General features: G+C 37.0%; 1 long non-coding RNA gene across 1 annotated transcript in view; it reads left to right on the top strand.

Annotated features, from left to right (window-relative positions):
- The first annotated feature begins 317 nt into the window (after positions 1-317).
- LOC103891568 (uncharacterized) overlaps positions 318-22,442 on the top strand; it is a 36,905-nt gene continuing 14,780 nt past the window's right edge. Inside the window, exons 1-2 of the long non-coding RNA XR_655822.3 lie at positions 318-407; positions 543-726. This is a non-coding gene — a long non-coding RNA (uncharacterized LOC103891568). The remainder of the gene's footprint in view (positions 408-542; positions 727-22,442) is intronic.

Raw genomic sequence — 22,442 nt, 5'->3', positions numbered from 1 at the left:
ATCAAGATAATAATGGATCGAAAGTGAATTTATTCAGTTATGAACAGTGCATTCAACCACATCTAAGGATAAATATTAAGCAAAAACAATTCAAGTCACAAACTTAAAATACTCTAAGTAAGGTCATGCCAAACTACTTTAAGAATATATCTGTGGTAAAAATACATTCTAGGCTACATTACATAGAGTGAGATTTGTGGGAAATAACTTGCCCTTTTCTTCTATTAAAGGGCAGAGTTTTTTGGAAAAAAAAAAGATAGTTCAATTTCCTCTCTCCAAGCTGTCTTTTTAAAATAACATAACATAACACATAGTTTGACACAACTCCACATGACTCAGAAGCCCTTCTTAAAATAAGACCAGACCACATTCATGGAGGCTGAGTCACCTCTAACCTTCCAAACTTGGTGAGGATTACTAACCAGAACATATTTTTATTCCTAAGATAGTATGAGAAAGTTCTGATCTTGACAGTTCACGTAACATTCAATCAATTATACCATTGCTCTATCTCTAACATTTTCTTTTTCTCCTTTTCTCAGTGTCTTACCAAGAATGAAAGACAACCTATGTAAAAACTATGGGCTTTCTAGTATAAATAAAAACTACTCATCTCCAGAAAATAAACATTGACTGCTAAGATGATTGAAAAAAGAAAGGAGAAGAAAGTAGCTTATAAAAGTGTGTGAAATTCACTCACGTTGGAATCTCCTACAGGCACTTCAGGTAGGAATTCTACCTTATCCTCTATGTTTTACTCCAGAAAAGCATTTCCTTTTCCAGAGCAAGGAAAAAAAAAAAAACTTTTTAAACAAAATTCAGCATTTTTTAATTAAAAATTGACTCTAATGCATATATCCTAGACTGCACTGCATTGCATATTATGCCGTTGTGTGTGATAAGTTCAGGTTTTCACGATTCTGTCTGAAAGCTTAAAGATGTGTGTTTTACAAAAATAGCTCTAGTACAATAGGTCAATAAAACGTGAACTCTTGAAGATCTGAATTGGAATTATTTTCCGACAGACTATACTTTTCAATTTTTTTATTCAATAAATGAAGATGGATAACATTGACCTCATGTGTAACTACAACGAATTCAAGGGTGTGGACATGTTTTTCAGGTCTTGAGACTGTAAACATTTGAAGTGTGATTGCTGCGAATGAAGAAAACGCACAGCCATCATGACAAGCCTAAACTCAAAGGGGACTGATTTCTTCTACTCACTGAAAGTTTCATTAGTGACGGGGCCCAGATAATAAAGAATTGTGATCACTTCCTGTGAGTGATGGCTTTCCCTCAATTGTATGCTGAGTAACAGTTACAGTATTCATTTTTAAGCACCCATCTTCCTGGGAGCCATATCTTTCCCTAAGCTTTCAATTAATCCTCCTAACAACAGAGATCACTTAGGCACTGAGCTGCACAGCTGCTGCCTGAGTCTCCTGGACCCCTGCCCTCACCTCCAGCCACACTGAAAAACATTCAAGCTTTAACTTCAGAAATTTTCTCTAACCCACTCCCAGACCCCCAACTGATTAAATCATAGATTAGAGGAAAAAAATTCTTGCCTGAAATTGTCATCTTGCACGTGTGCTGATGTCCAGAAGGACACATCCTGGTGGGAAGTGACTGCATGTTTTGTTCATATTCCAAGTCCTGTTGACAAAAGAGAATAATACAGGTGTCCTCCTGAAACTGTCATCACAGTGACCTTCCTCAGTCAAAAAGAAATATAAATAATATTGTGTTTCTCATGTCTGAGGCACCTCTGAAAGCATTTATCTTTTCAGAGAGTTCAGCACTTCATCTCACGGGTTAATTAAGCCAGCCTGTAGTGGCAAAGTTTAGTGGTAGTGAAAATAAACATAATCCTCTTTCTGTTGCCCAACTTTTCAGTTTCATTTTGTAATTTTTCAATACAGGGGCACGATAAGTGACAATCCTGGATGCCAAATGATTTTCATTTCTTTCTCTGCCACCTGCCCTGCCCCAACACCTGCCATCCCTCATTTACACAATTCAAGTAATCAAGGGGCAGTTTGGCTCCCTTTTTCTGGAGGCAAACTTTTGCAGAGTTTTAACTTACTCAGTGGGAAGAAAAGCCCCCAAAACACTGAAGCATACCAAGCAAATAAATAAATAAATACACAAAGGCTCCCTGCGGTTGTCTGACGAGGATACTGGAGCAAGCAGCCTGAAGAACAAACGTCTGACTGTTGAAACAGTGAGATAGGAATAAACCCATGGGGCCACATCTGGGAGTGTGAGTGTGTGAATGGAACTAAGCTGGTCTCCCACACAACAGGAATTCCACCAAAAGTATGCGCTCTGTATGGGAGGACAGAAAAAAATGTGTTTAAAATATCACTAAGGAAACCCAGATACATTATCTCTGCCAGACTACAGAAGACAGTACAGTTAGTGCTTGTCTCAAAATGACAGAAACAGAGAACATGCTTTGATGATGTCGAAGATGCAGGAAAATAGAAAAATAAAAACGGTGGAAAGATTTTTTTTAATGCCCTAAAATGAGCAAGACGCCTCCCTTTTCATAGTACCAGGAGACATTTCCATTGCTTTTTTTCATGCTTGTGGCTTTTTGAGGGCAAAGAGTAAGTGAAATCCAAGAATTTGGTCTTTCTACTCCAAAGTTTTGGCTGCCGTAAACTTATTGTTCAAATATCAGAATGGTTGTTCCTGCTTTGACGCCTGTGAAACAATTTGTTTCAATATTATAGCACAGTTTTAAAAGTATATTTTGACTCCAGAAATATGTTTGACCTCAGAATTTTGAAAGTATGTTTTGACCTTTGAACTCTTACTTCGAGAAGACATATGTGTGCATGTGTGTGTTTGTAGGGTGTGTGTGTGTGTCTTGTAGAGCCTCACGTTTTATTCAGTAGCTTAGCTCCTTTTCAATGCCAGTTAAATTTTAGCATTATAATAATACAATGAATTACTCTCTAAAAATAGGTTGAAATGTATTTATATTTGTGAAGTTTAGGCAAAATGACACCATCTGCAATATCCTTTAACAGATTAGCTATTGTGAAGGCATAATTGTTAGGAATAATGCTTTTCTGCATTGTAATAATTTCCCGTTATTCCTACGGCAAGTGCTGGATGATTGTTGTTTCAGTGTGGATCAGCCTGACTTCAATCCATCTGTGCTTCCCAGGGCCGACTCCTGAATTCCTGCTCCATGCCATCATACCTTACTGGCTCTCCTGCTGTTACGTTCAGTCATAATGTTAAAAACTCAGACTATTAGAATGTAAAGAAATGAATTCTTTTGGAAATTGTCAACATGGAAGAGTCTACAATCTGCCTTTAATTTAGCGGCGAAATGACTTACTTCATGCAACAATTTCACATGCTGAGGAAGAGTTTTCGATTGCTGAATTAGTGTGATAAAGTGATGGTGAAGTTTTCTGTTGACTCTGGAAGCAACAACAAAAATGGTGGTGCTCTTCTCCATACCCATGTTCATACATATATCGTCACAGGTGACACTCAAACTTTATTTGATTTTTTTTCTTTTTTGGCTGACTGCTTGAAACACATGTATCCCCAGGAAACAAGTAGAGCCACCCCAGGGAACTAAAAAACAAGTGAGTAACCCAAGACTCTAAACCACGTGCAGTAGAAATCCTTGACTCTTGTTACAGAGATGCCTGGAGGTTAATCCACATGACAGGGATGAATTATCTATTGATGGGATATTTTTAAAATACCACCCAAAAGTTTGTAAGCATATACATAAAATTAATTCAAATAATTTAATGTGAAAGCTAAAGAATGAATCAGTAAATTTTAAGAAAAAATGAACCCAGATAATAAGACAAATTGTAGATAATAACAATCACAAATTATTGATTCTAAGATGCAGTTTTCTACTGCTTAAAACCCTTTGAAGTCTTAACCAAATACACTGTCACTATTTTTATAAACTCATTTATTTTGAACCATTTATTAATTGATACACAAGCACACACTTTTTAGTGGTAGAAATTGCAATAAATAATTCTGACACTTTAGTTAACAGTTTAATCTAGCTAAAAGATAAATTCCCGACAAATGTGTTAAATGACAAATTTTATTTTTCATCATAACCCACGTTTGAGTCTAAAGGTGGTAGTTACAATATCTAAAGAGAAATTTATATCGTATGTCACTGGATAAAACAAGAGGCATGGTCTGACTTTGGGAAAGGCTGAATATATAGCACAGACAGGCACTTTTTAATGGGCCTTTGCAGGCCTCAATAACCATTTTCCAAATATATTTGCAACAAATTTCAAATAACACACTTCAAATTAAAGACCATGTAGATTCAAATGTTTTACTACCAATATTTATCCATTTACATACCATAAAATTGCAAAATTGAACATTCATACAAAAGCATTTTAAAATGCCCCTGACTAAAATCATATTTTCTGCAAAAATACAAGTCATAGACTCTTAAGGACCCTGACAATTTTTTTTCTCCATTAGAACACAAGGAACACAGAAAGGTATAAGCACAACAAAAATATCATAAATAGATTCTGTTATTCTACTTAAGGCCAAACCAATTCTCAAGCTAAATTACACTGCAGATAACTCGGAATTAAACACGGTTTTGTTCGCCCAGCTCTCCCACCTTCCACTCAAGTTCTTGATGTTTCAAGTTTTCCTATTTTTATATCTAGTATATGGGGATTTTTATATGAGTAACTATTCTTGTTATAAAATAGCAAGAATGATCAGTAACATAATCAACAGCAGTTAATTTGGCATTTATGATGTAAAATTGCCTGCAAGAAATACTTGTAACCAATACAAAGTATGCAACCTAATTTACGCCAGCAATAACAGCATTTTTCTATTAACTTGTAGGGCAGTGAGTTTCTACCGTGGGGATTCTTTTGCTAGCCAGCTTGCACAGGGATGAAAGGAAAACGCATATCTGCTATTTTACAGCAGGCAAAGAATATAGACAACTAATGGGAGGGTTAATCCTGAAAAGGGTAAAAAAATACGATAAACATTTATTTATAACAACAATATAAAATTGATTTTTGCAGAATGGGTAAAAATACAGATATGACGCATGATTTTCTACATCAAACTCTGTGACACCTCTCTTACCTACCATGCATCATTATCCTAACAACATCCTACTCTTTCTCTCAATCCTAACAAACAAATCACAGTATATGTGTCATCTTAATTCTCAACTAATTTCCATCACGTTTTGACTGTCAACTTTAAAGTTAGGCAAAAGATCCAAGAATAATATCAAAACTGTTTAGCAACCATGATGGTACAGGCAATGAATAATCCACAAAGATTGGCTGAAAGCAACAGAAAGCACACAGGTGTGAGCTGACAGAACATTAGCCTGCATATCACCGAAGCCCGCCTTAAACCAGCACTAGCTCTCTCTGGCCGCCTTCCTGGGGAATGGAGGGAGGGTATTGTGGAAAGGCAGAGTACTGTGGTCAGGATGGCCTGTGCAGGACCTCATGCAATTGCTATTTCCCTGTTTCTTCCTGGGAAAATCCCTGAGACTCACTGGGTAGACATCTTCATCTGAAAGAGAGGGTTAATAGAAAATAATCCACACTTCTGGATGTGAAAAAACCATGAATCAAGGATTGATCATTACATCATCCATAGAATATGTTTACCTCTACTAGGTAGCAAAATTGAAAAGTCAGCACAAACAAAACAAAACAAAAGCACCCAATGCCTGGTTGGGAGCGCTGGGCTGTCTTCTCACTGAAGTTCTCTTGTACTCGCTGCACTAACTTAGCCACGTGCTTCCTCATAGCCAGATGTCCATTGACAGGCTGGGCACACAGGCAGCCCAGTCCACGGCCCCCGGGCACAGTGGACACACTAGTGTGTGACCACGCACACATGGGCTGTGCTGCTGCTAGGGACAAGGAAGGCAAGACCTTGGATCAAAGCTGGGTATAAAGACTGTTTCTGAGGTCACCCTTGGCTGGTGAGACAATTATTCCCCAATGTCTTCACAGAAAGGAAAAAAGGGACCCTACATTCTTAGAATGCTAGAATAACCCTGGTATATGCTTGGTGCTGGCCATGAGAATGGAAATATATCTCGGTTTGATTGTAAATTCTGTCCCAACATCCATAAGAGGGCATGCCTTGCACACCTGCATGGCACGGTGCTGAGTAAGGCTCTGAGCCAAATGACTGCAGGCGGCTCTGCCAGTCTGCAGTGTTACGGGCCCTCAGGGCTTGCACTAGGCTGAGGTTTCCAGGTAACATTAATACTGGGAACACTGCTGTGGACCCTAATAACAAAGGGAATGTGAAATGGGTCTAGGATCAACAAAAGCAGTAACAGTAAAAACTAGACCTGACCATTTCTTTTCTGAATTTAAAAAAATATAGTTACAATCTTTAAGGAATCTCCACACTGTTTTCCATAGTGGTTATACTAGAAACATTCCCACCAGCAGTGTAGAAGTGTTCCCTTTTAACTGGATCCACACCAATATCTATTATTTTTTTATTTTTTCAGTAAGGCCATTCTTGCAGGAGTGAGGCGATATCTCATGGTGGTTTCGATTTGCATTTCCCTGATCATTAGTGATGTAGAGCATTTTCCCATATGTTTCTTGGCCATTTGTATATTGTATATCTTCTTTTGAGAATTGTCTATTCATGTCCTTAGCCCACTTTTTGATGGGATTGTTTGTTCTTTTCTTGCTGACTTGTTTTTTCTTTTCTTGCTGACTTGTTTGAGTTCCTTGTAGATTCTGGATATTAGTCCTTTGTTAGATTTATAGATTGTGATGATTTTCTCCCACTCTGAGGGTGGTCCATTTACTTTGCTGACTATTACTTTTGCTGTGCAAAAGCTCTTTAGTTTAATTAAGTCCCACCTATTTATCTTTGTTTTTATTGCATTTGCTTTTGGGTTCTTGGTAATGAAGTCTGCCAGCAATCCCACTACTGTGTATCTAGCCAGAGGAAAAGAAGTTATTATATGAAAACGATATCTGCACATGCATGTTTATAGCAGCACAATTCACAATTGCAAAAATATGGAACCAGCCCAAATGCCATCAATCAATGAGTGCATGAAGAAACTGTGGTAGACATATATGACGGAATACTACTCAGCCATAAAAAAGAAATGAATTAATGGCATTCACAGCAACCTGGGTGGGATTGGAGACCATTATTCTAAGTGAAGTAACTCAGTAATGGAAAACCAAACATCGTATGTTCTCATTCATAAGTGGGAGCTAACCTATGAGGATACAAAGGCATAAGAATGATACAATGGACTTTGGGGACTTGGGTGAAAAGGTGGGAAGAGGGTGATGGCAAAAGGACTACAAATCAGGTTCAGTGTATACTGCTTGGGTGAAGGGAGGAACCCGAAGCGCACAAATCACCACTAAAGAACTTACCCATGTAACCAAATAGCCCACATTCTCCAAAACCTATGGAAATAAAATGTTTTTTAAAATAGCTCCAATTCATTTCCTAAAATAACCATCTTTCAATCTCTAATTTCAAAAAACAACACATCTTTATTTTCAGAACCATGTCAGGTTAAAGTCCTGAGAGAGAATCTTTCTCTTAAGGAAGGGTCAATGAAGAGTTAGCTTTCTGTCTCAGTCTTGACTGTAATTCTAAGGTTTGCTTTTGCTCACCATTTTATCCACATAAATTAAATATCTGTTAACAAATTTAATTATAGATTTTTTTTTCAAAATTGAATATCTTTACTGATTTTGCCTTATTGAGTAACATATACTTGGTGTTAAAACCAAAAAACCTACACACTCACAACATACAAACAGAAATTTAAATTCAAACGTAAATTGTACTCACCCCCAAAAAATTCTACCTCTTGCAATAAGAACCACATAAAATGTTATTATTATTCAGAGTGCTTTTATGCCTGATCAGTAGTGGTGCCTGGTAGAATTTTGACATGACATGCTGTCAGGAAAAGGGAAAACAGCTTCTCTGGAGTTATGTAACAGGTTCGCTGTGCCAACCTGGAAGAATCAAGACCGTCAAAAGCAATCAAACTAACACCTAAGTCCCCATTCATTGTGAGTGAAGGTGTTTTGCCAGAGTGCCAGTGGAAAGTTCTGTGGACGCTGCTCTGGCAAGCGACAAGAGTAGTGACTTGGCTTCTCAAATCCTAATATTTCTGGTCAAAAAATGGTTGGAAGATTTTGTCCAAGTAGAAAGGTTTTGAGATTCATTTTTCCAATGGAGAAGCATTGATTCATGTAAACCTCAAAGCCTGGTAAGCTAAGCCACTTTTAAGGGAACTGTAAAGTCCAAGAAAGCAGAAGGCAGAGAGAGTTTTCTAAACCATGGCTTTTTTGATAAGTCTCTTTAAATGAAACTTGTCCCCTGAACACATTTTGTGTTTCTTTGGGTCAAAGACTCCTGACGTCCAGATCATTATGCAAGGACAGTTTGAGCCCAGTGCTCTCTGACTGAGGTAGAACCCCCAGGAAGGTGAAGAGGGCAGCCCTCTGCGAAACAGCCCAGCAGTTAAAAATGGGCAGCACCTAGCCAGGCGCATTTGAGAACTAGGAATCTGGCAACAATAACATTTATTTATTTGGATTAAGACAAGAAGACATATTGGATTCCCTGAAACAATCATTGACCTGCCTGAATCCCAACTGTTGCACTGATTCCACTAATTCACCAATCCACTTGAGCTGGGAGGAGAGCCCATGCACAGAGGTTTGTGGATAAACAGACCTGAGCGTCTAGCATGGTGTTAAATTTATATGGCCACCGAACTACAAAAGGAAATAACTATAATCTCACCTACCACAGTGCTGCTGACACTTGGACAACATGGGTTTGAGCTGCTTGGGTCCACTTAGACAATAATTTTTTCAATAACTACATTGGAAATGTTTTTGGAAATTTACAACAATTTGAAAAATATTGTAGACCAACATGTAGCCTAGAAATATTAAAACATTAAGAAACAGGTATGGCATGAATACATAAAATATATGTAGATACTATTCTATCATTTACTACTATAAATATATGCAAATCTATTATACGAGGTTAACATTTATCAAATGGTCACAAACTCTTATAGTTTGTACATGGCACCATTTACAGACAAGGAAATATAAGCCAATGTAAAAATGCAGTATTAAGTCATAACTGCATAAATGTAACTGTGGCACATACTGCACTACTGTGATAATTTCACAGGCACCTCCCACTGCTATTGTGATGAGCCCACATGTTGTGAGTTTCCGCATAAAGCCCTGCAATGCTGATCATTGCCACGTGGGCAGTTTGTTTCTCTAGTTAATTGTGTACTGTAGAAAAAGTGATCTCACGGTTCTTGCATATTTTCCGCATTTAGCGCGATATGGTAAACATTGAATAGCACCAAGAAACCCACACGAAGGGCCACTGGTGATGTTGAAATGCTCCCAAGAAGCAGAGAAAATTCATGACATTACAAAATCAGTTAAATTGCTTCATATGCACTGTAGATTGAGGTCTGCAGCTGGGGTTTCCCATTGTTTTAAGATAAATGAATCAGCCTAAAGAACATTGTAAGAAAAGAAAAAGACGTTGGAGAGGCCATAACTGCAGCTATGCCAGCAACAGCAATAGTTACGTTTCTGAAGAGACAAAATTTGTAAGTGGGTTTTCAAGTGCTCAAGGGTAACACTGTAACCCCCACGTTGTTCAAGGGTCAACTGTATTGCAGTCAAAAACAGAAATTAAAAAAAAAATTCCTTCAAAAAAATAAAATCGTATTACACACTTGCTAATACAATTTTAACACATAATGTTCTTCACCATCAATATAAGATATGCTATGCCGGGTTTCCTTATTTGTAATAATTCATGTATTACTTATAGTTTAGATACGGTTCTTTGTGTAAAATTTGTTTATTTTTATTATTTATTTATTTCTTATTTTTCATTTTTGAGACAGAGTCTCACTCTGTCGCCCAGACTGGAGTGCAGTGGCATGATCTCAGCTCACTGCAATCTCCTCCTCCTGGGTTCAAGTGATTCTCCTGCCTCAGCCTCCTGAGTAGCTGAGATTACAGGGATGTGCCATCATGCCCAGCTAATTTTTCTATTTTTTTTAATAGAGACGGAGTTTCACCATGCTGGCCAGGCTGGTCTTGAACTGACCTCAAGTGATCCGCCCACCTCAGACTCCCAAAGTGCTGGGATTACAGGTGTGAACCACCATACCTGGGCTTCTTTGCGTAAAATTTAAATGCTGCTTTTTTTAGCTAAGAAACACAAAACTTTCTATTCATATTTTACCTTTTCTCCCTTTTTGCAAATATGTATGATACCTTATTCTTGTGGTAGAATGTTACACATAGAAATAAAAGATTTAGCTAGCAACAGCAAACCTGAAAATGGATTAATGAAATATTTAAGACAGGGCAAGCAAGTCCATTTCCGAATGATGGGTGTTTGCATTTATCCAGTGGAGCTGCTATTCATGGAGACACAGCAGCATCCCCCGAGAAGGCTGATAGTCCTGGCTTCCCTTCCCTTCAGGGACAGGAGCAAGCTGAGCCTCTGGTGCTGTGTTTGACAACACAGACACAGCTTGGAGGTCTTGCGGGCTTGGTTCCAGACCCCTGCAGTAAAGTAAATATTAACTAAAGCAAGTTTTACACAGGTATTTGGGTTTCCCAGTGCATATAAAAGTTAGGCTTACACAATACTATAGTCTATTAAGTGTGCATCGGCATGATGTCTAAAAAATGTGCATAGGTTAACTAAAAATATTTTATTGCTAAAAATGGTAACAATCAGTAGTGAATGTTTTCCAGATGTTTTCAATTTACTTTGCCCAGACCCATCAGAGGAATCATTATCTGTGGCAGTTATAACCATACCAAATGTATTTCTTAAGTAGTAAAACTGAAAAGTCAACATTACTCTTTGATCCGTGGGCTGCAGAATGGGTGTTGTGTTTGCAGACATGAAACAGTATTAATCTTCTTGCACGTCTCCATCAGAGCTCTTGGGTCACCACGGGTACTGTTAAGGACCACTAATATTTTTAAAAGAATCTTTCTTTTTTTTTTTCCTGAGCAGTAGGTCTCAACAGTGGGCTTAAAGTGTCCAGTAAACCATGCTGTGGACAGATGTGCTGTCACCCAGGCTTTGTTGTTTCATTTATAACACACAAGGCAAATTAGGTTCAGTGTAATTCTTAAGGGCCCTAAGACTTTTGGAATGGAAAACGAGCACTGGCTTCAATTTACAGTCACAAGCTGCATTAACTCCTACTAAGTGAGCTAGTGTGTTATTTGAATCTTTGAAGTCAGGCATTGGACTTCTGTATAGCTGTAAAAGTCCTAGATGACGTCTGCTTCCAAAAGAATGTTGCTTAATCTACATTGAAAATGTATTGTTTAGTGTAGCCACCTTCATCAATGATCTTAGCTGGATCTTCTGCACAAGTTGCTGCAGCTTCTCCATCAGCACTTGTTGCTTCACCTTACACTTTGTTATGGAGTTGGGTTATTTCCTGAAACCTCATGAACCAACCTGTGCTAGCTCTGAACTTTTCTTCTGTACCTTCCTAATCTCTCTCAGCTTTCACAGAATTGAAAAGAGTTAGGGCTTTGCTCTGGTTTCAGTTTTGGTGTAAGGAAATGTGGTTGGTTTTCTGTTCTATCTAGAACATTCACACTTTCTCCATATCAGCAATAAGGCTGTTTTGCTTTTTTGTCATGCATGTGTTCACTGGAGTAGCATTTTTAATTTCCTTTAAGAACTTCTTTGCATTCACTGCTTGGCTAACTGCTTGGTGCAAGATGCCTTGCTTTTTGTCTATCTCTTCTTTTGAATGCCTTTGTCACAAAGTTTAATTCTTTCTAGCTTTTGTTTTAAAGTGAGAAATGTACAACTTCTCTTTCATTTGAACATTTAGAGGCCATTGTAGGGTTATTAATGGGCCTAATATCAATATTATTGTGTCTCATTAAATAGTAAGGCCTAAGCAGAGAGAGAGAGACGGGGGAATGGCCAGTCAGTGGGGCAGTCAGAAAACACGGTATTTATCTATTAAGTTTACAGTCTTATATGGGCACAGTTCATGGTGCCCCAAAACAATGTCAATAGTAACATCAAAGATACTGACCACAGAGCACCATAACAGATACAATAAAAACAGAACCATTTGAAATATTATGAGAATTACCAAAATGTGACAGAGGTAGAAAGTGAACACATGCTGCTGGAAAAATGATGTCAATTGACGAGCTTAATGTCGGTTGCCACGTACCCTCAGTTTGTAAAACACACATTATCTGCAAAGTGAAATCTACTGAAGTGCAGTAAAATGAGGCGTGCTTCTACTTTGTCTTGAGCAGTTTTGTTTAAAGCGTCCAGGACCTGGTGCACCAACTTCCAGGACTCCCCAAGTCCATTCATCTTCTCTCCTGAGCACAGCTCTCCCAGTACCATTCTGCCAGCCCTGGAGAGCCCTTCACGGAGTCGGACAGGGACCCTGGGGTCTAGCACGAACAGGGTCAGCAGCCCTGGCTTGCCCACCCCTTCTAGGTAATACGACCTCCCCGGGGGTTCCTCCACTCCATGGGGCAGAGCCAGGCCATCAGTCTCTGTGTAAAAGTCAAAATATTGACCATACTGCATTGAAATTTTTTTTTATAAAAAAAATTTGGGATGTATGTTTTTTTAAAAAAAAAAAAGAAAGAAAAAACACTTGGTGTGGAGAATGAAACTAATATCAGCCACTTACTATGCCAAGCCTAGTGCTAAATGTTCCACTGACATATTTTATGTATGTTAGCAATAAAAGAAAAGGCAAAGCTTGAAATGTTTTTCATTTCTATCTACACTCCATGTGTGTCTCATTTTATAATAAAAATCATGCTGACAAGTAGCAGAGTATTTCAATAAAACAACGTTTTAGACCTATATTACAATGTTTTTCATTTTTTCTTCTTTCAGTAATTTTTTTAAGTGCTAAAGGCTCTTGGCTTCCTGAACATCAGCTTTTTTCTTCTCTAGTTCTCATAGAAAAGTAAAATAAAATTAAAGGATCTCACTATTTAAATCAAGATCATTCTTTTCATTAAAAAGTAATATATTTTTCAGTAACAATGAAGATGATGTCTTTAGTAAAATTTTGTTTTATTTTGAATACATAAAGCATTTTTAAAATTATTCTTTAAATATGTCTAAAAACTCTTGGATCATGATGATCAAAGGATCAAAGCTATTTTTTATACCTTTAGCATTTTTCAATGTGGGTCATAGTCACAAACCCTATAAATTGACCATTCTCTTGAGAAAGAGACAGAATAATAGAATTGTAGCAATGAAGAGTAGACACTTCCTTGTAAAAGAAGGAGAAATTCCCATGCACAGCTTCATCCCTAATATGTCAATATGTCACCATCTGAAAGGCCACCTCGCCTTATTAAGGGAGGTGCTACAGCCCCACTCATAACATCATAACTGCTGGGAAGGAAACAATGTTTTTATAGCACTAATGTAATTAAAAACAAAACTCATCTGTAATGAAAGGAACTTTTCAATTAAAAAAAAGGAAAAAGTTATTCAGAAATACTGTCCCCTTCTAAAACTGAAAGGCATCACTCTGATACTAAGGGAAGATTTTAAGAAGAATGAATTATGGACAGATTCTCAAATGCAACAGGACAGCGGCAAATTGTATAATCACTCTTTGTTCATTATACATCTGTGACATAATCAGATTTAGGGATAATACAAAATTATAAAACTGAAGGTTTGTCAGATTAAATTGATGAGAAAAAATATAGCTTAAAGAGACCTTGTGACATATTAATAAATGGGTATAGTCTGTAAGGAATATTAGCAAAACCTGTCTGAACTAGATTATAAATCTCCAATGAGTTTTTAAATTACTCATGCCTCCAGGACACAGAAATACAAACTACTGGATGGTAGACATGTCAGATTTGCAGCTACAAGGCTTAAAAAAATAGCAAGATAAAAAGCAGTGCTTAATTAAATATGTCTAATGATAAATTCCAGATTACTTTAATTTTAATTGTGTCTGTGGTCTGTGTAATATGCGTGCACCTGTGCGCATGTGCCTGCAAGTACTGTCAGAGCAACTTCATCTAGTATTTATTTAATATAGCGTTTTATTGGCCTTTATTTTTTTTTTTGCCAGAAGAATAAACTTACATTGATGATTTATAATTTTTTAAGTTAAAAACTACTTTTCTTAGGCACTTGTTGATCCTTCAAATACCAATCACAGCAAACATATTTAGAGCACATGCTACGCTTTGGCCGCTGCTCCAAGTGCCTGAGATTTTTTCTGGTCAGTTTCACAATTGATGACTCTGAAGCTCATGGCACTGAAGTCCCTTGGACCAAGTGACATTGGTAGTCAATACTTCTTGGACCACAGGTTTGAAACTAGGCAGAAAACTGGCTCCAACTCGGTTTTACAAACATAACTGCACTGATCTCTATATTCTCTCACAGGTTATGAGGAAACCAGCTCCATTGAACAGTAAACAGTTTTAGTAAACCTGAGCTTATCAACAGAAACTTCAGCAACTCATCTGAGAATGTGAGAGATAATTTAGCATCTATTTATTCTATGTCTTTCCCCATATGATTTTCCTTGGCTCTCCTGAGAAATATGTTTATATTCAGGTGTGTGAGAAGTATGAGAAAACATGCTATTTTCCTCAACTTGCTTTACCAAGGGTCAGTGTTTGGGAGAAGTGTAATTGGCACATATTTGGTGGAGCGAAATTGGCAGAGTTTTCCCAATCCTCGTTAATCCATCTTGCTATGGGAGACAACGCTGCTTTACCCAGCATGGTTATTGTGGTTTTGGTGATAGCTCAGGTATTTTAAGTGGCCTTGACTGACATTTCATACCTGTGGTTGTTGAGGAACCATGGCTGTTACCTAGCTCTTGTCTCCTGGAGGAAAGCCTTGGATTTCTCTGGATGAAGTTTGAGTCCAGGGTGAATGCTCATGGGGTTGAATCCAGGCTGCAAAACAGACTGTTGACCTCTGACTTGAAAAACTTATTTGGAAGCCTCATGAAATAGAGTTCAAAGACACAACTGGCAATTCATATTTTCTTTCATATGGATTTGCTTAACGTATGGAAAAAAGATAACAAGACTCCATTCATTCATTCATTCATGCATTCATTCACTCTTACATTGTTCTATTTGGAAAAAACTCCTATATGCTTCTTTGAAAATGTGCACATGGTCTGAGGAGCTCCAGTATGATTACATTTTCTTTCTTTTTTTTTTTTTTTTTTTTTTTTTTTTTTGACGGAGTCTCGCTCTGTCACCCAGGCTGGAGTTCAGTGGCGTGATCTCGGCTCACTGCAAGCTCCACCTCCCAGGTTCACACCATTCTCCTGCCTCAGCCTCCCGAGTAGCTGGGACCACAGGTGCCCGCCACCACACCCGGCTAATTTTTTGTATTTTTAGGAGAGACGCGGTTTCACGGTGTTAGCCAGGATGATCTCGATCTCCTGACCTCGTAATCCGCCCGCCTCGGCCTCCCAAAGTGCTGGGATTACAGGCATGAGCCACCACACCCAGCGACTACATTTTCTTAGGATAGGTGGGCAGGGCTCTGAATCTCCCATTTTTGCTTTAGCTAATATTTTATAGAATAACACTACTTGGAAAAAGAAGAATTCCTTTGCTTAAATTAAAGTTTCTGTTTTTACTTTTTTAAACAACTGATCCAGACTCTTTTCATCTCAACTTCAGATTTAAACATGTCAATACAAAATTGACATAAGTTTAAGTATACAATTACCAATATTATTAGAAGAGTTAGCATCAAATATTTTTCACAGTGCATTATTTCAAGTGTTATTTAAAATTATATGCCTTTGTTTTATCTCCCTTGGAGACCTATTGTGATTTACTTTGTCATATCCCTCAAAATCCCTGTTCTAGTTATGTTTTTAATTAAAGATATAGTAGTTAAAACTGAAGCAATTAAAATTACTTAAAGTTAGTAATACGTTTTATTATTTTTAAAAACCTGCTAATATTTTGCTACTGGAATTATCATAGAAAATAACTGGTGAAAGATTGAGTATGGTGGTGATATTTGAGAAGAAAAAGAGGCAAGAATTAATTCATGCTTCAAAAATCATTAAACGAGAAAAAATGTCTGGCATGAATAAGTTTCAAACTGGGTAGAAGCGCTTATCTCCATGGTTCAATAAATATTTAAAAGGCTATCCATCATATTATTTTGAGCTCCTTACTGAATTTAACTCTACCCTCATTCATCCTATATCACTTTCTTTCTTAAAATATTTTCTTCATAGACCAGCTGAGTAAATTTGGAACATCATTAAGGTCCCCACAGCCAAGAGTAAGGAAATAGGAATAAATTATTTACATGGGCTATGATGACTAATAAAATCTCAAATTGAATGGTTTAGATCTGTCTATTCTGCTATAAACATATTATTTAAGTACTTATATCAATTTTCTTTGCTTAATGAAGAAATATATTTATTTTCTAAATATTCCTATAGTTTACTTAATTTGGACACTTCCTTTCCCTTGTCATGAGAAGCTATGGAACAATATCTCCCCATGTTATTACACTGGGATTCCCTATCCTTTACTTGTAAAATGATTTCTGAGCAAGATAGTGAGGGGCTCACCTACCTAATCAAAACTAAATTTCTCGAGTCTAAGAAGTTAATTTACCAGAAACCACTGCCCATTATCTTTTGCAAGCAAAGCAAGGTAACGTGCATTTATATGTATATTTGTATTGAGTATCTTTTTTATTAGCACATAAAGCCAAAGATAGCAGGAGCCTTGATGCTTTATTGACTAACATATCCCCACTGTGTATAATAGTGCCTGGCACAGAGCAGCTGCTCAATAAATTTTTATAGGATGAGCCAGCGGATGGGGGAAAAATGATTAGAGGGAGAGAAGGATGGAGGGAGGGAAGGATGGGTGAATGGATAGACAGGTGGATGGATGGTTGGATGGATGGATGGGGAACAGATACATAGACAGATGAGTGGACAGATGGAGACTGGACAGATGAATGAATGGATGGGTGAAGAGGAGGTGGATGCATACATGGAAAATCTGATATAACTTTCTTTGGGCCTCAGTGTGATGCATTCAATTAGCTGTCTTTTTGGCAGGGTCTTTATTTCGAAATGAGAACCACTTAGCAGGCAAAATAGGGATGAGATTCCTCTAAAACTGAACTAAACTAAAATTAAACAATTTAAGAAGAATGATACATCTATATATTGATTCTAAAATTATCTTAGTTTTCAATGAAACAAATTTCATTTTAATTTTTGATGTAATAAAAATAAATCGCTATCTGTATAACCCCACCAATAGGCTTTTGAGCCAAAGTTGCTCAATGTGATTGTCATGATCTCTTCGGATCATTTAAAATTAATATTCAGCCTAACAATCTATCATACAGGTAGGTCTGAAAGCTGAACTTCTAATGCCTTAATGATCTTACTTTCCAAACAGCTTCCTGGAAGTCATCCTAATTCAGTAGTGCTCTTTATAATGCTTACCTGAAAATCACTGTCTAATCAAGTTAATGCTTTCCTCTACTTTCTAACATAATTGCAAATACTCTTATGAGATGCCTTTGGACAACAAAACTCTGAAAATAGCTATATCCAGAGTCACTGCAAAAGACTCTGACTGAAAGATGTACGGAAATCACAATTCATGATGATTTATTACTCTATGATTTAGTATTAGGCACTGGAAAAAAAGAAAATGTTAAAGAGAAAGAGTGAAAAAGCAAATCTTGATGTTAAACTCAAGTATTCAACCTTTATATTTTAATTAAGATTACGCTTGTTTTATCTATGATTTTCTGAGAAAGTTGTATCAAGATTCTCTATTATAAATGTTGTTTTATCAATTTGTCCGTGTGGTTTTTTCCACTGTTGCTTGATATACATATTTATATGGCTATGCTTTCAAAAATGTATATCTACGTGGTGAATTGTGTCTTTTATCAATTAAAAAATACCTTTTTTAACCTGATAATTTCTTTTGCCATAACATGCACTTTTGCTAATGTATTTTCTTTTATTGGTCAGTAATTTTCTGATATACATTTTTAGTTTCAACCTTCTGTGTCAGTATAATTTAAATACTTTTGTTAGAATAATGCGTAAAGCTGTGGTATCAGTCAGGGTTCTCCAGAGTGAGGAAGATATATTTTACAGAATTGGCTCATGTGATTATGGAGGCTCATAGGCAGTTCTGTGGGGTTAACCAGCAGGCTGGAGACCCATGAAGAGACAATTATTCGGTTTAAAGGTCGTCCATCAGAAAATTTTCCCCTAATTGTGGGAGGTCAGTCTTTTTGTTCTATCCAGAATTTCAAATGATTGGATGAGGCCCACCCACATACAGATTAAAATGGCAATCTCATCCAAAAGCACTCTTACAGAAACACCCAGCATGTTTGACCAAATAACTGGACACCCCATAGATCATTCAAGTTGACACATAAATGAATCATCACAGTTTTTTTTTTTTTATCAATTCTAAAAATTTCTGTCTTTGGCCGGGCTTGGTGGTTCACGCCTGTAATCCCAGCACTTTGGGAGGCCAAGGCGGGTGGATCACGAAGTCAGGAGATGGAGACCATCATAGCTAACACGGTGAAACCCCATCTCTACTAAAAAAAAAAAAATACAAATAATTAGCTGGGCGTGGTGGCGGGCGCCTGTAGTCCCAGCTACTCGGGAGGCTGAGGCAGGAGAATGGGGTGAACCCAAGAGGCGGAGCTTGTAGTGAGCTGACTTCGCACCACTGCACTCCAACCTGGGCGACAGAGCAAGACTCCATCTCAAAAAAAAAGTTTTGCCTTTTAGGAAATGATTTTATATTTTTACATTGTAATTAATGACATTTACAATTCATATATTAGTAATTTATTTTTATCATCTGATGGCTGCTTTTTTTATGTTTTCTCTCTTCCTTTTATTTTCTCTTCTGTTGTCTTCTTTTGCATGGTTTGGATTATTTTACTGGCCATTTTCCCTTTCTACAGCTTTCATGAATTCTCCTGTGCAGTTGTACCCATGAGTTTTCATGTCCATGCTTTTAAAAGATATCTTTTTGCATTTGACCTTATATATAGCAGCATGCATAATTGTCTAAACAATGTGTAAAGCTAAACAATATGTGGGTCATTTTCCTGATAAGACATTCCGAATACTTTTATATTAGTCATTCTGATCTTGTTTTACATGTTATTTTATTCATATATTTCAATTCGCCACTTAAAGTACATCAGATTAATTGCTGTAATTATTACATTTTATAGTCATTTCTTAGAGTTATTTATCCATTCATTTGCTCTCTTTTGCTTCTTAGAGATATATTAGAGCCTCTTGTCTATCTTTTATGTCTTTTTTTTTTTTTTATACACTCTCACCCTGTCACCCAGGTTGGAGTGCAGTGGTGCTGCTATCTCAGCTCACTGCAACCTCCGCCTCCTGGTTCAAGTGATTCTCCTGCCTCAACCTCCGGAGTAGCTGGGACTACAGGCATGCACCACCACCACCTGGCTAATTTTTGTACTTTTAGTAGAGATGAGGTTTCACCCTGTTGGCCAAGATGGTCTTGAACTCCTGACCTCAAGTGATCCACTCACCCTTGGCTCCCAAAGTGCTGGAATTACAGGCATGAGACACTGTGCCCGGCCTATCTTTTATCTCTTAATTTTTTTTTAAATTTTCTATGCTATATATTAGGCAATCGTAAGTAAATTTTTTTTCCCTAAGGGGCAAAATACATAATATTTTAGGCTTTGTAAGCCACATAGTTCTCTGCCAAAGCTACTAAGAACAACCACAGACAATGCAGGAAAAAAAGGAAGTGGCAGTGTCCCAACAAAACTTTATTTAAGAAAAAAAATTCAGTTGGTTGGCTGGATTTGGCCTGTGTGTTACTACAGTTTCTGATACCTGTTCCAGATAAATTTCTCAGTGCTTTCCTCCAATTCACTCTATTTCCCTTTGACCAGGTCCCTTTGATATAGTCTAGAGTTCATCTCATACATAATGTTTTACATGACAGTATTTTCATAGTCAATTCATATTAATTGAAAGTAATATGAAATATTGAGAGTTCTGGTGTTAATTTAATGGCAGGGTGTGTACATAATATTTATGCCACACACATAAATCATGAATGGTTGCCACATTTATGAAAATGCTGATACATTTTATTTTGTTTTAAAATAGAGGATTAGGCTAACTGCATAATTTAGTGTTTCTTTATAAATTATCTTTCTAGGCCGGGAGCAGTGGCTCATGCCTGTTATCCCAGCACTTTGGGACGCTGAGGTAGGCAGATCACTTGAGGTCAGAAGTTCAAGGTCAGGCTGACTAAAACAGTGAAACCCCATCTGTAGTCCCAGCTACTCAGGAACCTGAAGCAGGAGAATCACTTGAACCCAGGAGGTGGAGGTTGCAGTGAGCCCAGATTGCACCACTGCACTCCAGCCTGGGCAACAGAGCAAGGCTCCATCTCAGAAAAAAATAAAAATAAAATATCTTTCCATACTTGACATTTTGAGCACACATAAGAATGAGCTTGGAATTCTAACATATTTTTATTTGTTCCTGATTGATTTTATGGTAAATCCTACCAGTGAAATGAGGTTTAGGTGTCGTTCAAAGTCAAATGAGGATGTGTGGTGAATGATATTACATTTAAAAACATGGGCCATAATTGATGGATAATTTTCTTTAAAAGAACTAAAAGCAATCATCTTAGACATTATTGAAAACAACCAGGAGTTACAAGTTTGCACGCTGTCACGAATATAAGGAAACTCACTATAGTGTAAACCAGCATCAGTTCAACCCATCTTTTACTGTATGGTGTGGCTCTAACACATGCTTTGCTGGTGACTTTCTTCTTCTTACTGTTAACTTTCTATGGCCAGAATAGTAGATCCTGATGATTCAAAACTTCTCCTTTACTTTCATGATGTATGCCAAACACCACAATTATCTCTCAACCCTGTTTGAGCTTGTATATGAGGCTAGTCTCAACAACTTTTAAAAATAATAATCCCGTTTGCTGAAAACCTACCTAGAGACTGGAACTTGATAATGACATAAAGTACTCAGTTTTTAGAGTGCCTCAAACGCTACTGCTTTGTAATTTGTTGAATGGTGGATGCTGTGCATGCTTTGGGTTTATTCTTTGTAGTCTAGACAAATTACAAAATGATGAGGAAAAGGCTTTGGCTGCCATAGGAAATGTTGAATGCAGACGTACACCCAGACAGAGAGCTCACAATCAATCAGTAGATCATGACAACATGTTTTCATTCATTCATTCATTCATTCATTCATTTATTCGTCCAAAAATATTTATTGAACACCAACTACAACCCGGCACTAGATGCTGAGACTAGACAGACAAGCTTTTTGCCCTCACGAAATTGTGGACTACTTTTTAAATATTCAGTCTACCATAATTATATGTTCTGGGAAAGTTGTCACCATATGGGGTTTTTTTTACAAATCCTATTTTCTGTAGGGAATAATATACCTATTAGAAAAAAATGGGGCAGAATAAAGTGAATATTTTTATGCAATTTAAGCACAAATTAAATATATTTTCTTCAAATGTATATTTGATCAATTGATATTTGATCCATACATAATGCATAAAATGTTCTTAATACTCTCTGAAATTTGAATAAAAACAAAGACATAATTGCATAAAAAGGCAGACAGTCTCAATATTTTATAATAAATAAATAATGTTTGCTTTACAGAGGCTCATCTATAAGAACAGAAGCAACTTATTATTTTCTTGGAGAAGAAAAGTCTTTTCTGGGAACAGCTGATAACATTTCATTCCTTTTGAGTTTTCTGAACTTGTCCAATCTCTGTTGAAGTATATTTTAAACTTATGACTAGATTTTCAATTCTACAGATAAGTAATACCTAGAAAATATATTTGCATCAATGTGCTTATTTTTGCCAGCTTTGACAAAAAAAGCTGTAGTTTAACTAAATAAAAATAAAAACCTTCCTTTTATTTAGGTTTTACATATGATATTCTTCATATGTGAAGCTGTGAATCCACCATCCCAGGGCTTGAATTTTTTTCTTCATTTGTCAAGATGGATTTATGTCTATTTCTCCTTATCAACTGGTATCAAAGAAGTTGTAGGATATCTCAGGGGGCTGACAAAGGAATCTGTGGTTGAGAAACACAACACAGATTGTTGCCCCTGAAAGCAATCCTTGAGCTAGACCTTTGAAAAGAGTTCTTTGCCCACTTAACCACCCCGATTTACTTGCAATTATGGACTTAAAAAATAAAGTAAAATTTCTACAGTTGAAGGAAGAGTAT

Source organism: Pongo abelii, chromosome 8 (assembly GCF_028885655.2).
Source record: "Pongo abelii isolate AG06213 chromosome 8, NHGRI_mPonAbe1-v2.0_pri, whole genome shotgun sequence".
Taxonomy (NCBI): Eukaryota; Metazoa; Chordata; class Mammalia; order Primates; family Hominidae; genus Pongo; species Pongo abelii.
Note: the sequence above shows the minus strand (reverse complement) of the source record. Positions and strands in the feature narration are given on the sequence as shown.